Genomic DNA, 18,782 nt, shown 5'->3' on the forward strand with positions numbered 1-18,782 from the left:
TCCGCCAAGGTGCCACTGAAGTGCCACTGAGCAAAGCACCGTCCACACACTGCTCCCCGGGCGCCTGTCATGGCTGCCCACTGCTCACCCAGGGTGATGGGTTAAATGCAGAGGACAAATTTCACTGTGTGCACCGTGTCACTTCACTTTAACTTTAACCTGTGATACAAGCTGTGGGCTTTTTAGGGTTGTTCTCGCTTTGAGTCCACCTCTGTGTGATTCATTCCATTCTGAGCTGCCCTTAAAAAGCAAAAATGGATTAATAAGGTTCCCTGGTTCCACCATTGATTTCTTCTGGGATTAGGAGCAGATGGACCTCGGACATTTCATGAGACTGTTCAATTCACTGACTACTATACATTTAATGTGATTGATGACACATCAGATTAAATCCTCCTCTCAATGCACTGCCATCCCAGAACACTGTTAAACTCAACAAAAATACACTTCCAGCCTTATGATTTTTGCACATCTCTGCTCTTCTTGCACATTCCTACACATTTTGCACGTGTTTGTCTTGTCTTGTGTGTCCTGTTTGAAATATCCAACCTATCCACTTACAATCATCCTACATGATGTTGTCCAGTTATGTCCTGTTCGACCTGTTCATTGTACAGAAAGGTTTTACTTTTCTCCGATAGAGAAAGCTTTAGTTTGTATAGTTTAGTTTAGTGTGTATATACATAGATTTTTTCTTTTATGGTTGCAATATGGGGGGGTCTGTGTGAAACATTATTTCAATACACAGTATATTGTGTATACTGTTGTACAGACAATAAACCAATCTTAAATCTTGAATCTTGGCAGCATTGCCTCTTGGTCCTCACAAGAGCAGATAATGCTTCAGCAGATCACTATCATCTCGCCTATGAACCAGAAGACCCTGGTTCGAATCCCACTTACTACCATTGTGTCCCTGAGCAAGACACTTAACCCTAAGTTGCTCCAGGGAGACTGTCCCTGTAACTACTGATTGTAAGTCGCTCTGGATAAGGGCGTCTGATAAATGCTGTAAATGTAAATCTCATTCCATAGACCGCTTCCATTACAACTGTCACGATCCGGTCCGAAAAGGGGTTACTCCGGTCCGGAGTTTCATTGTTGTCATCTGAAATGTTCCCTAATCGTTTTTACCTGTGTTAATTGTATAAAGCTGCCCTGTTCGTTTCTGTTCGCTGTCAGGTCTTTAATGTTATGTTCTGTGTTCACCAGTGGCAATGTCTCGGATGTCTCCCCTGTACTGTGATTTCACCAGTAAACCCCTGTTTCGTGATGTCAGGTGAAAGCGTCCTTCATTCCTCATCTCCTCGTCACTCTTCGTCCTGCTCTCCGTTCACCTGCCTCGTCATGCCCGCATGGACGTGACAACAACATGGAGCAGACCACTGCTAGTCAGTGAGCTCACTAATTTCACCAAATATATAACACCAAATATTTCCACATTATTTGCAAGTAACTAGGACATGAGTGCAGAGGTGGACTGTAACAGTACATTTACTTGAGTTTTTGAGTAACTGTACTTTACTTGAGTAGCATTTTTAAAAGTCTCATTACTTTTAATTTGGTAACAGGATATTTTTTTGCAATTTTATTTGCCGCATTAATTTTTTTTTATAATTCTTAGCAGTCTCAGCACTCAGACGTTGGAAGAACTGTATCAGTTGGAAGCTGGCCTGGCGTGAGCTGTGTTCGTCGAGGTGGCGGGCTATGTGTGCACTTTTCCATGATTTTTCTCCCTTCTGTGAAACCTTCTGCTGTGATTGCTTTTGTTCCAACTAGGTGGAGGTAGATCCCTGTGGTTGTGGCAAGCCAACCAAATTGGGGAAAAAAAAAACTGTTATCGATCTGGTGGATTTATGCAGGTTCAAATTCCTGTACTGTTCCGATGTTCATGGACATTTACTCTGTTTTTTTTTTTTTTTTAATAAATATTTTAGTTTTTCATTGTTAAATAGTAAATATTTACTGTGTTGGTGTGTTTTGCTCTTCTCAAATTCTGATACCCCTTTCTCCTGTGGTGAACCTAAACTTTTGATGTGCTGTTTCAGGAAGTAAAACCATAGAAGCACAAGTACTTCTAAGCTCTAGCAATTACTATTGATGGTGGAAGCTGGGGTGGGTTACACTGACACAAACTGTATTAAGTTTAACAGCACTACTGCATTTCTGAGATGATGGACAGAGATGGTGATTCTACAGTGCCATTTTCACACCCTTGACTATATCAAATGTTGAAATGTTCCGAAAGGATTAAAGATTCTTTTAGTTTTGTGTTTGAGATGTCTGCCTAAAACCAACTTTGCACAGTTTTTGTAGGTTGTTATAAACACATTGAGGTATGTAAACTTTTTTTTTTATAAAACTACAAGTGTAAGTTTGTAATGAACTTGACCAAGCTTTTAGATAGGACAATGAAATAATTTAGGTACGTTTGATTATACGACAGTACTTGAATTTGACTATATGACTTTAACTTGTAGTGGAGTAACATTTCACCAGTGGTATCTATACTTTCACTTAAGTAATGAATGTGAGTACTTTGTCCACCTCGGCATGAATATAATAATTCTGAGGTGTGCATTAAAAAGAAACAAATGAATATTCCTTCACATTTAGCCAGTGCCAGATTTTACATATGGTTTCCAGACTGAAACTGAACACTGCAGAAAAAAAATGAAATAACAAAAAGAAAGAGTTAGGTAAATGCACATCTTTGTTTCATGTACAGAGGCGAAATACAGTGCTGAGGCGAAATAAATCCCGTAGCCCCGATACTACAAAAGTTCACTAGCAATTGTGTGAAAATTCATTATCATCCCACAAGGTTCCAGAAAATGGGCAGAATTCATCGCCTTCTGTCTGGCTGTATGGAGTACTCGCTGAACTCACTATATGCTGCATGTAGTGGGCACCAACTACAGGAGAAAAGACATGGAGAAAATCGACTGTTGACTGCCTGCAGCTTTCACTTTATTCTCCGGTGTTCCCCTAGAGAGTCCTGATGTCCATGCAGAGCCGCTCTCTTCAGACACGCAGCCTGCAGGTGTGCACAGGAGGGGGAGTCATTTCTCATCTTTCCCAGGTGACTGCGCCTAAAGGATCCAAACATGCCGTCCATGTGGAATTTCTACCATCGTAAAAAGGACAAATGAGGAGATGGCGAGATTCCATCAAGTTCCATGTATCTTACCGCATTCTACTCTGCACCTTATGCCTATAAAAAAAGAATCCCCGGCCTACCCAGTATGAGATAAGGCTGCAAAGTGGCTAACAGGTTTCTGAAATAAAACAGAAGGATAAATGGGGGATAAATTACATAGCTGCACGCTGGGATTCACAGCCAGATGGGGGGAGTAAACACTGCATACACAAGCAGCTCTGAACTACAGCGAACTTCCAGGAATCTGTCCCTTTTCCTCTACATAGCCAGAGCTTCCATAGGTACGGCACAGAAGGGCTCTTTTGTAGTAGTCTGGTAGTAGCCTAGTGGGTAACACACTCGCCTATGAACCAGAAGACCCGGGTTCAAATCCCGCTTACTACCATTGTGTCCCTGAGCAAGACACTTACCCCTAAGTTGCTCCAGGGGGACTGTCCCCTGTAACTACTGATTGTAAGTCGCTCTGGATAAGGGTGTCTGATAAATGCTGTAAATGTAAATGCTATGCTCCAGTCTATTCTGTGATCAAACAGTGAGGTGAATGTACTTCATGAAGGACGAACCGTACAATTGAAATGCACCAGCATATTTACTTCACATTTCTGATGCCTACTGGTTTTGGTTTGTCATGGATAAGATTTTTTTCCTATTTTAAAACTCATTCCAAAAAAATTTGTGCGCGGTGTTTCTAAGTGACCTTGCTTATTGATCATTTGTTTTTTCAGTATGCGGTTGTGTTGGTACAGGTGCTGATGAGTCACGGGTGCCATTGAACAAGAATTTTTTTTAATGAAATTTTTGATTTATGAAACATGCTGATTGTACTCAAAAGCAAGAATTTGGTCAAAATCTTTGTGACAATCCCCTGCCCTGAATTCTATTGAATTCTTTTATAATACATACCCCTCCCCATACATTCAAATACCCACAAAATATCCCCTCCAATAAATAATTGATACGAAAGACCCTTTTAATGGCTGTGACTAGTTCAGTGGTGATGTGCAATGGTGCAGAGGCACAAAAGTGAACATATGGTCACGTTACCAGCATGGGACCAGAACGTGAGCACGTGTTTGAAGAAACAAGAAACCCTGGTGCAATTGGACACAAGGAGGCAGGGAAGTTTCCGGTTTAATATGCAAACGAGAGCCGCAACACCACATGGATGTTGTCGTTCGAGTTTTTGGTTGAATTGGGGAAGGGACAGGATGATGGGGGAGAGTTGGGAGGTGAGGAGAGGAATAGGATCAATCTTACTTGGTTGAGGTGAAGAAGGAGCCGAGTCGAGTTCGACGAGTGCTAATCAATGACTGAGCGACTGGCAGTGGCCATCTTGCCAATATATAGGAGTCACGTTACCTCATGTCCATGTTGCTCCCAGTCACATGGATGGAATCATGTGACACATATGAGACTTTTAAGCTTTGCTATGATAATCTCAGGACTGTATTTTTTGGCAGTCAAATTATTCTACCCAGAAATACCCAGCTGATAAAAGTTTTATTGTTCTTCTACCAGAGTGTGGTCGGATGAACAGCATGAATCTCAGTTCCATTGACTATCCAGGATCAGACAGCAGGCTACAACAGACGTCTCAGAAGCAAATTAGTGACTCAAAATGCAGAATTCCATTTTAATGAAACATAAAACCATTTGCAATTTGAAACATACTGACAGACAGACAGACACACACACACACACACACACACTCTGAAATGAATCTGAATAAGAAGAAGATCGGTTTTACCGTCTGAAGGACGGTGACTGACTGTTCTGACCGCATTGCAGCTCTTCTATTTCCCCCTGACACCAGAGCCCTGTGTTGAAGCCCATCCTGATACGGCTGGCAGTGGCCTGGATGTTGTACGAGTCTGAGCGGGGAGCGGTGGGTGATGTGTGAGGGTTTACGCAGAGGCCAGCGTTAACCACTGATGGAGCTGATTAATGCTTGACATCGTCTGACTGCCAGGCCACAGCAGATAAGATGCCAGTGGCGGATAAATCTGCCAGTGGCAGTGCTGGCGCCTCAGGCCCTATTGAACAGCTGTCAGGTCTATCAACATAGGGTCTGTGTGCCACCTCAATGCACCCACAGACTCGTGTTTAGATTCGTACACCACATGCCTGTTCCTCTATGTAAAAGTGTGCAAAACCCATTCCTATACTCATTGAATGATCCTGTAAATTACATACTGTAGTCATGTTAATTCAGGATGTATGGAAAAAACATCAGGGCTATTATATATTTAGATATATATGGTACTATTCAAAAGTTTAGGTCGGTGTGAAGATATGCTGTAAAGTAAAAATGCTTTTAAAAAATAAAGCGTTAATAGATCAATGAACAAAAATGCATGCAAAAAAAAGATTCCAACACTGCTTAGTTCTTCTTTACGCTGAACATTTTTATTTATCACATAGACTGTATGTTTTGGGTTGTTTTCCTGATGCAGAGCCTTGCTGATGCACTATAACTACTTTGTATGAGGGGTCGTTTAGGAAATATTTCAGACTTTTGTTACACAAACACATGTGAAACACACACATTCCGGATATAGTGAAATGCCTTCCGGATATAGTGAAATGACTTCCGGATATAGTGAAAAGTTTAATTTTTGTTTGTTACATAAGAGTCCATCACATGTATCTGTGTGAGCATTTCATATGTGTGTGTACGTGCTTTTCACATGTATCCGTGTGAGTGTTTCATATGTGTGTGTGCGAGTTTCCAGTAGTATAAATGCATGCTTGTCAGATTCATATGTGAATGTGTGTTGTTACACAAACACATGTGAAACACAAAGTCTGAAATATTTCCTAAACGGCCCCTCATAACTTTGTGTCTTGTTGCTGCGTCCAGTCCCACCGTGGTGTATGACCTTTGTCATGAATCTGTCTTATACAACCTATCTTGGTAGCAAAGTTTGACTGTTCCTCATTGTCACCTACACAGTTTTAGTAAATGCTTTAGTAAATGATGGTGACCCAACTTACATGACGAAACTGATAACCATTAGCACCTGTTTGGTATCATTGATTGATCATACACATGAATAATAATTCTACACAGTCTTTGCATTTGTGCAAATGTACCTCTAAGAAAAAAGTAGTAACACCAAATAATGTTTTGATTTACATTTTCTTTTTGCTTGCATGTATGGACGCTCCACATGTTTTGAAATAAATTTCAAAAAGGAACAATGGCACATTGGCCAGAAACACAGAATAAGTGCCTCCCCCACTTTTTCCACATTTACATTACAGCTTTATTCCAAAATAAATGACTGTTCATTTCCCCCCAGAATTCTACACACAACATGAGTTTGCTTGAGGTTTTGTCCAATTTATAAAAAAAAAAACTGAAGAAACACATGTACATAAATATTCACAGCCTTTGCCTTAAAGCTCAAAATTGAGCTCAGATGGTCACCTTGTCAGAACTCCAGAGGTTCTCTTTGGACAGAGGAGAACCTTCTAGAAGGACAACCATCTCCGCAGCAATCCACCAATCAGGCCTGTGTGGTAGAGTGGCCAATGAGGGGAGCCACTGCTTAGTAAAAGGCACATGGCACCTGGAACCCACCAAAAGGTGTCTGAAGCATTCTCAGACCAGGAAAAACAAAATTCTCTGGTTTGATAAGACAAATATTGGACTCTGGTTCAATAATATCACCCGGCCAATACCACCCCTACAGTGAAGCATGGTGGTGGCAGCCTCATGCTATGGGTATATTTTTTAGCTGCATTTAAAGGGAGACTAGTCAGGATAGAGGAAAAGATGATTGCAGCAAAGTACAGAGACATCCTGCATGAAAACCTGCTCCAGAGTGCTCTTGACCTCAGACTGGTGCGACGGTTCATCTTTCAGCAGGACAACGACCCTAAGCACACAGCCGAGATATCAAAGAGGTGGCTTCAGTACAACTGTGTGAATGTGCTTGAGTGGCCCAGCTAGAGCCCAGACTTGAATCCAATTGAACATCTCTGGAGATCTTAAAATGCATCCAACATGATTAATCTTAAGAGATGCTACAAAGAGGAATGGGTGAAACTGGCCAAGGATATAGACTTGTAGCATCATATTAGAAAAAAGACTTGAGGCTAAAATTCCTGCCAAAGTATTTAGCAAAGTCTGTGAATACTTATGTACATGTGCTTAATGAGTTTTTATATTTTTAATAAATATGCCAAAACATCAAGTAAATAATTTTCAATGAATCCCTTGTTGACATTATGTAATATACGGACAGGAATATGGACCAGTTGATAGGTTTTACAATAGGGTGTTACGCGGATGGAATGAAGTGGATGGAGACAGATTCAGCAAAATGAATGATTATTTTAGTCAGAAATTATATACAAGTCAATTATAACAACCATAACTATTGAGCTTGTTATTCAAATTTGTCTTTTGGTCTACAGTAAACTCCTTCATGGATGATTCAAGTTGTTACCACTTTCTCCACAAAAAAAGTTCTTCAGTCCAAGAATCGGTTCAGTTCACAAGATCTTCACTGATCGATGCAGTCCGTCTCTTCCACTCCCAAAGTGCAAAAAAAAAAAATCACGAGAGCTAACGTGACAATCTGATCGACTACCTGGGAGTCAGGACAAGCATTGCTCTAGACCAATTAACCCATTATCACCCATCATGTTTGCTAAACCAGAATACTTAAGTTAGGAGGAGAATTACATTTCCTTCTTTTCAAATTAAGAGTCTTTTCAAAGTAAAAGGTGGATGAATAAAAACAAATAAAGAGGAGAACGGGCATCTTCTCTACTGGGTTACATTAACAATACATTGTATTTTGAGGGGCTATTGAACCTGTAAATTGGAGTGTAAGGAGATTGTTGTGAATGGCCAGTTGGTAATGACAAAATCCACCCACTCTCAGCATGGCTACACTTGAACATTAATAACATACACTCTCACACCAATCACTGCTCTGAAGATGCAGAATCACTACTCAAATCTGCAGGCCATAAACAGACAACACATGCGTATGTGCACACACACAAACAGACACACCCTCCATAAAATCCATTCCCTGAATAACACTCTCCTGCCTCCCTGAAATCACAATCCTTTTCCCCCTTCAATCTGTCATTGCTCTTCTGATTGGCCTAAAAAAGTATGTACTGTTAAATTACACTTTAACACATTCAACCAGTCTCTTCAGAGCCACATAAACTTAAATTGATGATGTTTACTTGCCACATTTAAGAAGAGATGCACCTTTTATTACATTTCTGATGTGTATAAATCAGGTCCCATTATATTCACTGAAGCAAGAATTACAAGCAACAGATGGATAATGTAGAAAGATGGAGCTCAAAAGAAGTCAAAGTACATTGTTTTGGATTTTTTGGTTTGCTACAAGGCAGCATGAAACATTGAAACAATGTCTCAGGCGTAGACAGGGGTTAATGTGAGTGTGAGTGTATTAATACAATCAAAACACTCCCGTTCATCTATATTTGCATTACAGACAGTTCTGTTGTCGATCAGACTAAAGTGACCAACCCTGAGCTACACAATCGTTACAGCTTGCATGGGCACACTCAGAAGAACATCATGTTATGAACTGAAGTGATTTCTCCCCACCAAAGAGGACAGAAATAGCGTTTCATCGAGTTATACCAGGCAACTGAGCAAAACAAGGGGATGAAAATGACGGAAATGAAACAGGCCCAGTTATAGTGCTAGGCGGTCTGTCATTCACATCTCGTCAGACAGCAAATTTCAGTGGGAAATGGTTTTGGGTGAGAATATCCACATCAAACAGAGCACTGGGTTTTTGTAAACAAAGCAAAGGTTTTACTTGAAGCGAGTCCACAAACAGTAAACCTAGGCTTTGTCCACACAAGAACATTTTTCTCTAAAACGGGGTAAAACGCAGTGAATGGCCGAAACGCTGCTTTAACCCCCAACTCTACACCTGTGAGTGACGCTGTACTTCCCCAGTCTCAACCAAAGTGCTCTCCTTGTTTGGCATCTAGTTCTCCACCGCTGTGAGTCTGGTCCAGTCTGGTCTTTTCATTAGAAATGTGCATCGTAGAGAAGATTTCTTGTAATTGCTTTCTGAGGTTCTGCAGCTTCAGCAGCAAAATCAGGAACGTGTTACCTGCCATTGTTGTATGTATGACGTGTTCGGGGTTAGGGTTGGAGGTTGGGCTAACACTAAGCATTTTCACGAAAAAGCTGCATTGCCGACCAGACGAATACACAGAAAAAAGTAATTCACTCTGGAACCATTTTTTTTGGAAAGGAACCATTCCGGGTTCCTTGAAACACCGTTGGATGCCAAAAACTTTCCCTCTTTAGAGAAAAAAACTTTTCTAATGCTTTGCTGTCATTAACTGGTCAGTAGAAATGTTATGAAAATTTCACTTTGTGAGATTATTTAACATTAATACTAGTTGCTCTAGTCTATCTATGGTCCTGCAGTGGCTAGAAATGGCGATATGTCATTCTACTTTGCCATTCAGAGAGCAACAGCTCAGATGGTCGGATCTGGAATTTCTCCCCTCTCAAATTGAAGTGATTGTCATTGTGAAGCACAGCAAGCACATGGTGCACATAACGAAATGTGTCCTCTTTATTTAACCCACTACCCTCAGTGAGCCATGACAGGTGCCCAGAGTGCTTTGCTCTGTGGCAACCTTCAGATTAGGGGTCCACTTCCTTACCCACTAGGTCACTAATGTCCCTTATATTGTCATAAGGGGGAAGGTTACCTCCCATTTCTCATGCTTTCCCGCCCCTCCCCTAAAAAGGTAACTCCTCTAACCGTCATGGTCTGAAAACCTGCAAAGCATTGCAGTTGCTCTGTGATTGGATGAGGAAATACATATTTTTTTAAAGTTCTGTAATTTTGTAAGACTTGCACGAACATTGTGTTGGTTGAATGGTGTTAATGACGTCATTTTCATGAATGCCCGCTCACTTCTATAGGCCTTTCTCCTCCTCGTCCTGCCTCTCTCCTCCTCATGAGCATTTAAAGTGGCTGTAATTCTGCACCATGGCTGAATTTCGAAATAAGACTTCAGATATAGTATTAGGGGACCACTAAGACCACAAATCATAATATTGGACCTTTAACGCATGTGCATTTTAAACTATATATGTCAGAAACTGAAATTTATCCAAAAAAAAAAATGCTTTTGGGACAAATGTGTAATACTACTTGAATACATAACACATTAAGCACTAATACTGTTGATGTGTTACAACCATTAGATATTTTCACCTTCTTGCTGAGCTTGCAGATACAAGGTCAAAGGTCCAGTTCAGTAAATCTGTACACAATGGCAATATCTCATAGAACAGTTCAGCATATTGGAATTATACCACAGTAAATCTTATTGTAATTATATTTTATAATCACTCTTAATGACAATAGCACGTGATCTTGCTCTTGCAGCAACCTAAGAAGCAAAAACCAAGTAATGTTTAAAAGCATTCTAAAAAGCACCAATTCTCTTTTTTTCTCTTAAAAAAATATACATAATAAAAATATTAGTGGCGGGCCGTTATCGGCGTTAACGTGAGACTCTTATCGGGCGATAAAAAAAATATCGCTGTTAATCTATTCACAAAGTTGGGTTGAGAGCTGGGTCTATACTACGCAAGCTATTGTGCCGGAGTTAAATGGTTAGATTTATAAGTATTCTTTCTTGTGTCTTTTAGTTTTTTTATTTCCTAAAGACTTTTATTTTGTTTTTGAGACCTGGTTCAGGTCTCTTGGACACATGGCGTGAGTTGTGAGGTGCATCAGGTTTGTGTGCATTTTATTTTTCATTTTAATTTATGTACATATTAGGAATATTTTGCATGTGTGTTATTTTGTGAATATTTTTTTATGTTCTTTCAATAATGTATATTGTAGAGAGAGGTGCAGAAAGACGCGATGTTCTGACGCGACCTTGCTTTTTGTACAGAATACACTTTGCACAGAAAATCTCTTGGGTGTCAGCTCATCATTTGTGGTTCAAGAAACGAAATCAAAAAGTTACACAACACAGAAGAAGAACCGCTACACTATGATGACTTGAGAAACCCGTTCTCAAAGACTTACGTTTAGTCATTATTTTGGTAGCACACATATTCTGAATGCCTTCGGCAGAATTCAAATGAGCCATTTAAATCTAGATTAATCTAAAATCTAGATTAATTTAGATTACTCTAGATTAATCTAGATTAATTCCACGATTTCTTCATCTAGATTAAGAAAATTAATATATGCCCACCTCTAAAAAATATACATAATTGAGAAACATTTACAATTGTTTATGCTTCAATTATATTTGCATACATGAGTGCTTAGACTATAGAATGGTCCATCTGTGATGTAATGAAAATGGTTTTGGTGGTTCTGTGTAACAATTCCTTGCTGATTTTCTTTTCCACTAATGCACCTTTGGCTAAAATAGAATGTTTCATTACATCTTTATGCATACCTCATTGTAGTCAGATGATAAATATAAATTATCATTAAGAGGTATTCCACATGAATATGTAGATCAAAAAACGTAAAAGTCTGTTGACTGTATGTGTAATAAGAAGGATATGCTGGAAACCCAGCTGCAAAGTGAAACACGTACAGCATGGCTACATGCTAACATAGCTCTCATTATCCTGCTGTTTCATAGATAAGTAATCGATGCAGTGAATTCCCTATTGGGGAGCTGTATCAGTAATTACACCTCTCTTGTTTTGGCTAAATGGCTCAGTCCTCATCTTTCTCAACCTTAAAAACCTTTTCCACAGCTCAGAAAAAAAACATTTCATAAGAGAAATATTGCCCTGCCACAAAGATGCTTTATTGTGACTCGGTATCTTGTTAAAACTCAGTAATGGATGAGTGGAAATCTACTGCGTGGCTGTGCTGAAAACAGATTGTCAAACGACAGTTGTTAAGACAAACAGCATCATTAATATTTTACCACCTTAATTTTGATTGCATGGAATTATGGGTCTGGATTTCAGATTTCAATAAGTCTGTCATGAAAATGAAAGCTTTTGATATCGGGCTGATCTACAGTCTGTTTCCAGAAATATCCATGTTGACTGACACTTCCTGCAGGGTTGTCAACCAGGGCCACCATTTGTGGATGTCCATGTAAATAAAGTCTAAGCATCCGCTAAAGCCACAGCCCGTTCTCCTGTCATCTGCATCAGAGCCCCATGCCGGCTTATCGTAAAGGGGGATGACAGTGGTCACGGAGAGGGGAAGGGGATATTTAAAGATGACAGCCCACATACATCAGCAAGGTTTACCGAGATGCCAGAAGTCATAAAAAACAGATAGGATCTGATATGCATATCGCTATAATTAGGCGGGTGAATTATTCATGGAGTCAGTCAATATCACACACTGAGCTGACCGTGAACAGGAATCTGAGGGTGGTGGCAGGGGGTGGTGGGTGACAGTGAATGTCTGCCTGCGTGTGTGTTAGAGAGAGTGAAAGATAAGATATTCCAAAAGCCGGAGACAGAGTGATGGGGAGCGAGAACGAGCGAGGGGGACGGACACATAGAGCGAAAAAAGACCGACTGACTTCAAGTTTATTTAATCTTCACATTTCACAAATGATGTGCAAATCAGATTCAGCCGTGTGCCAGGAAGGTTATCGTTAATAGGGATCTGGATTGGAAAAGAAATGGGATTAATGGCCTGGAAGGAGCTGAATACCCTAAACAAATAGGCTGTGTTTCCCCCAGCAATGCTCAGAGGTGCCGGCTTTGTGCAAGCCGGGCAGAAGAGGCAGCCAAGTTTAAGCCTCAATTAAGTCCGCCGTCTCCCTTCCTTCCGCTCTCCACTCCTCTCCTGCTGCTGCGGAGATCAATTCTGCCTGTTAAATGAACCCGCCATCCCACAGCAAATCTACACAACCTTATTTGTTTCAGAGAAGAATATAAATACAAATTAGCCATAAAATTGCCACAGCAGTTTAAGCAGGGCCCTCACACAGTGCCATCTGCGAAAGCATAAATTAGCAGAATTCAATTACGGGCAGCTCTTGCCATCCGGAAGTGCTGAAGTCAACGCAAAAAAAAACACGAGTGCTTTGGTCTTGGAGACGAGTCTCACTTGATCAGTGGCAGATTATGGAAAGGGACAGTGACGGCTGTGTCACCCAACTCGCAGCGGGACCCAGCGGTCATCAAACGTTCACAGAGACTAATCTAATCAACCGCGCTAACTATCGCCCCATCTGCCACAGTCAGAACCGCGTTTTCACCCAGCCTCTGTATCTGTAGGCTCCACTGCCCCCTACTAATGAAAGAGGCCTGTTTAATGCATATAAAGCATGCCCGGTTCACATCTGAACGGCTGCGCAAGCGGCATAAAAATATGGCGCAGGCATCCGTGCCAGCACTCAATGTTCACTGCGCCAAGCCCGTCGACTTTTAAGACACGTCATTTTGTAACGATCGAAACGAGGAACGTCTTCTCCACCAGAACAGCGGATAATATATCACCATTCCCGGCACCGCAGAACTGCATCCTCACCTGCGGCGACAGGCCCTGGCGAGGTGATGAGCTTCAACCAAGTTGAGGAGAGATCAATCTAGAATAAAATAAATGGACCACGGGCTTATGCCCCTGCCCTGGCTTCATGAGAAGTCATGTGTGCTTGGCAGGAGAGGCATCATGTGGAGCGGACCCAAGTCCTCTGTTTGGATGATGGATGTGTGTTTTGAAGGCCTGTGAAGTCGGGTACCACCTGGTCAAAGTTTAATGACCCGAAACCAGGTCGAACACCCACCACAGCAAATAAAGCAGGAGGCTCTTCACAGCCCATTTGACAGTGACGCGCTTATTGGCGGTGACAAAAAAGTGGCGCTTTTGTTCTGAACAGTCAAAGAAATATAAAATCTCAAGGATTTTTTTCTTTTATCGAATTGTGCCGATCTGGTCCAAATAAAAGAAAATTCTGAATGAATCGAGGCCACAGCGCCGTGTTTCCCAACACTAGAGGTACATGCCTTCTACTACGACCTTATTAATTCACCTCATTACTGCCCTTTACACTTTTTTTGAGCTCGTTCATGACTAATGCCCCATGGCGAGATTGCTAGCCGACCGGCTGAGCGGCGCAGTTCCATGATGAAGCCCAGGCGAGCAAGGAGGGCATCTTCCATGCTGCCCCTTGAACACTCACTCATTACTCATTGCCCAAACCCAAAGTGACAGATGCTCCAATCTTTCATTTATTACTGAAAGCATCCAATAAATATTTGCCTGACCTGACACAGTGAGTAATGACAGAGAACTGGGCTTGACAAATGATAGCGCACTAGAATTTAAAATTGCATATTCTCTCGCTCTCTCTCTCTCTCTATCTCCCTCTTGAGTTAGCCCCAACTCCAATGTAGTCTTGGGAGCAGAGCGAGTGAGAAGTGCCTGCGAGAGCATGGCCGATCTTATTACGTAATGCCGGGGATCAGGGGATGTTTGTAGCGGGGTCCGAGGAGGGTCTCCGCTGTCCTCCAGCTAAAACAAGTAAAAAAAAAAAAGAATGGCTGCAGGTAAATGCAGAGGCTGTGTGCTGCTGGCTCATTAGACACATATCTACATTGGCCAGGCCCAACGAAAGCCCCACACTCCACGGCTTAATTGGAGAGTGTGTATTACTGTCTGATTAGTGGATGACGGGACCCTGACACAACAGAAACCTCTTTCCACCACTGGCAAGGGGGGGAAGCCAGACTGTAATTTATGTTAAAAAAAAATAGTGCAATAAAAACAGCACTTCACACCATGTTTAGATTGTAAAGCCGCTGTGTTCAGCCTATATCCCGTTTTTTTTTTTTTTAGCCGTTATTTAATTTTCCTGAACTGAGAGAGCAGCATTAACAGCTCCTCAGAGCAACCGTGAGAGGTACAAAAAAGCGGAGCTTCTCCACAGGCACTAGTCTCTCGCCCTGTCAGTAATATTATCATAGTATTGCAGTGTATATAAATACTCATGCTTGCATTAGCTTTTTTTTTTTTTTTTCTTTTTTGTGATTCTAAATCAGAGACATACCGTAAGCGTCGGAAATCTCTCCAACACAGAGGAAGGTAGACATGTTGAATAACCCCCCCCGCCTTATCTGATGCGGAAGGCTGGACTCAGCCACTGGTGCGATGGTGCATGGGGGTGGGAAGGGAGCACATAGAGGTCACACTAACCTGGCAGCACTTAAGCACCATGACGGACATAATGCCCCTATCTGGACTGAAGGGGGCCCGGGCCGTGTTTTCAGACCCGGAAAGAAGGGATGCTTCAGGCTGGTGAGGAGATAATCGGAGGAGGAAGGAGGTGCTTTCCCGTGGCGACCATAATGACTAGGGAAGAGAGAAATAATCACCTCCATGCCGGGAAGCAGTGTACATTTTAGATGTAGCTGTGTGGTGGGATGTAGATGTGTAGGGATGTAGAACCATGACAAAACATGTTATAATGATTTTGTTGTTCAGGAACATTAGAATTATTTTCTTGTGTGATTATGCAAAGCTCTCCACCATGGCCAGAGAGTTAAGAGAAAAAGTAATGTTGCATAGGAACTACATTTACACTTTTAAATTTACAGCATTTATCAGATACCTTTATCCAGAGCGACTTAAAATCAGTAGTTACAGGGACAGTTACCCCCTGGAGCAACTATGCTCAGGGATAAGTAGGATTTAAACCTGGCTCTTCTGGTTCATAGGCGAGTGTGTGGCCCCACTAGGCTCCTACCACCGTGAACTATAAATGCAACAGGGCAACGACAGAGTCAGGCGAAGGAGGGATGGAGACACAGCCACCTCTTAATTACACAAGGATATCATCCATCCTTGACTTGGCATTTCATTGCTTTGACATACCGTGTCTCCTGGTCTTCATCGAGACTGGCAGACTGTGCTGTCAGGTCCTCGGTTGAGAGCAACGTCCCCCTTTCCGCCTTTCTCTCTCCCACACCGAAGCACTAGATACAATTACCCATTCTGATCGGGTTTCGCTGCACTAGAATAATCCTCCCTATTACTGTCATGAATATTTCATGAGTCATTTCCACAGAGTAGAACAGTCAGTGAGGCCTTATATTAATACGCACATATTTTTTGCCCTTTTTATGAGGAGGGGGGGGAGTCAACCACGCCCAAAGACTAGGGCCACCCCCACCCCCCCCACATACAGTACATAGATAACGCATCGAGCACCGTTCACTTTACTTCACCGCATCTTCAAGCGACTTTGGCTGCCCCGCATGTCATCCCCTAGACCCAGCGCTGCCACCCATGGCCTCCTTTACTCTGCGGTGTGCAGATGCCACCGCCGGCGCTCGAGGCCGTGTCGTGCGGCACCAAATGTTTCATGGCTCCCCACACAAGAAACTCATATTTCCACCGACATTACACAATACCTGCATACGAATTTGATACGCAGGTATTGTGTAATCAATAAGTGGAAATTCATTATTTATACAGTGGGTTTATTGCAACGTAATTATTTTTCACCTCACTGATTACGTTTCATTGATGTGTTGTTACTAACCATAATGCAGCTTCACTGTAATTTGACTAGGTTTGTTCCCCCAACCTAACTCATTATTAAATTAATCAAAATATAAAGATATTTATATTAAAGCCAAACATGTTACTGAAATCATACAAAATGTAATTACTCTATAACATGATAATAGACTGACAGTGTATTTTTTAACATTTGATCTTATCTTAATGGACAAAACTGTTTATCTTCTCTCAAAAAGTGGATTCCCCTCCCATGCTTGACTAGTGGGACAAGAACAGAGGTCACATTCAGTAGACTGAATGGCCTTTTTGAGCTATAACCACAGCTCAGTTAAAGTGTGAACATTTAATTTATACATCACACATGAAAAAAGATTCAACGTCAGTTTTGAATTTTGCATTTTGTCCTGCCACTAATGGCTACATGAACCACAGTCTGCTGTCCACTGGTGACCACTGGAGTCTGTTGGGTCAATACCCTGGGTCTGACGTATTTACCCACAGTGACTGCCTGGTAACAGATAAATGAGGATAATGCAGAGTCCTGCGGAGACCTTAGCCTGCCCTCTGTCTGGGGCATGCTAATAACACCGCAGTCTAACCACACCGTTAATGGGAGCATGTCTCTGTATATCACTCACACACTCACACACACACTCTTCTCAGCCGCTCACGCAGATGTGACTGCACACGCACAGCTATCATCACGCTCTATACAGGGGAGCTGCTGCAGTCCTGATGGTGTGAACAGGAGGTGCTGAGGGGCTCGCACCTGCTAATTGGCCTGTGTGCATGCCAGCACATCACGGGTCATCATGCGGCCATCAGCATTGCATTCCCACACCCGGCTGTGACAGGTGGAAAAGGACCGCGGCCCAACCTGGCCATCAGTCAGCCCCCGTGGACGTTCGTGCTCGTCTCTTCTCACATCCTGACAAATTGCCTTGGAGTTAATTAACAAGTAATGCCTAGAGAGTTCATTTAAATCAAATCAAAATAGAAATAAAGATTATATGCATTTTGGAAGAATATTAGTTGGAAGACTGCAAGTCTAAAGCCACACATCCTGACTGACTAATCACATTGTGTTTTTTGCACCGTACATATAAGGCTACAGCAGAAAGCGATAAAAAAAAAACTAATTATAATTGAGAAGAACAATGGACAGTCATCTATTCAGTCTCCTTTCAGTCAAAAATGCATTTACATTTTATATTGCTAAACCAGCTGAAACTTTTGGTTCTTTCAGTTTGCTCATTAAACCCTAATTGGGTTTTATTTAATTGCAGGGTGCTATTAACAATTTAATGGCGTTGCGGTTCTATTCAGACCCTGCGCGTTATTTTTCAGTGACTGAGAATGACCTTGTTTAACTCGCTCTTTACAAATTTAAACGAATATCCATGATTCCATTCGACCTCGCCTGCATGCATAAATAAAAAAGAATAAATGAGGCGCCCTGTTGAACAGAATTATTTGGCTGAAAACGATGATCACGGACCGTCAGAAAAAAGGCATAAAACAATAAGCGTCTCAACACTGCCCCCTACTGAAATGTCTATAGAAACATAGTCTGACTAGTCGCAGGCTTTTTTTAAAATAAAAAATTACAAATCAGCGGGTGCAAGTGTCTCACATTTGATACAAAATAAATGAACTGGAATATACAGTACAGGCCAAAAGTTTGGATTCACCTTCTCATTCAATGTGTTTTCTTTATTTTCATGACCATTTACATTGGTAGATTCTCACTGAAGGCATCAAAACTATGAATAAACACATGTGGAGTTATGTACTTAACAAAAAGTGGAGACCTGGCCTCCACAGTCACCGGACCTGAACCCAATCCAGATGGTTTGGGGTGAGCTGGACCACAGAGTGAAGCCAAAGGGGCCAACAAGTGCTAAACACCTCTGGGAACTCCTTCAAGACTGTTGGAAAACCATTTCAGGTGACGACCTCTTGAAGCTCATCGAGAGAATGCCAAGAGTGTGCAAAGCAGTAATCAGAGCAAAGGGCGGCTATTTTAAAGAAACTAGAAAATAAAACATGTTTTCAGTTATTTCACCTTTTTTTGTTAAGTACATAACTCCACATGTGTTCATTCATAGTTT

Source organism: Denticeps clupeoides, chromosome 7, assembly GCF_900700375.1.
Source record: "Denticeps clupeoides chromosome 7, fDenClu1.1, whole genome shotgun sequence".
NCBI classification, from domain to species: domain Eukaryota; kingdom Metazoa; phylum Chordata; class Actinopteri; order Clupeiformes; family Denticipitidae; genus Denticeps; species Denticeps clupeoides.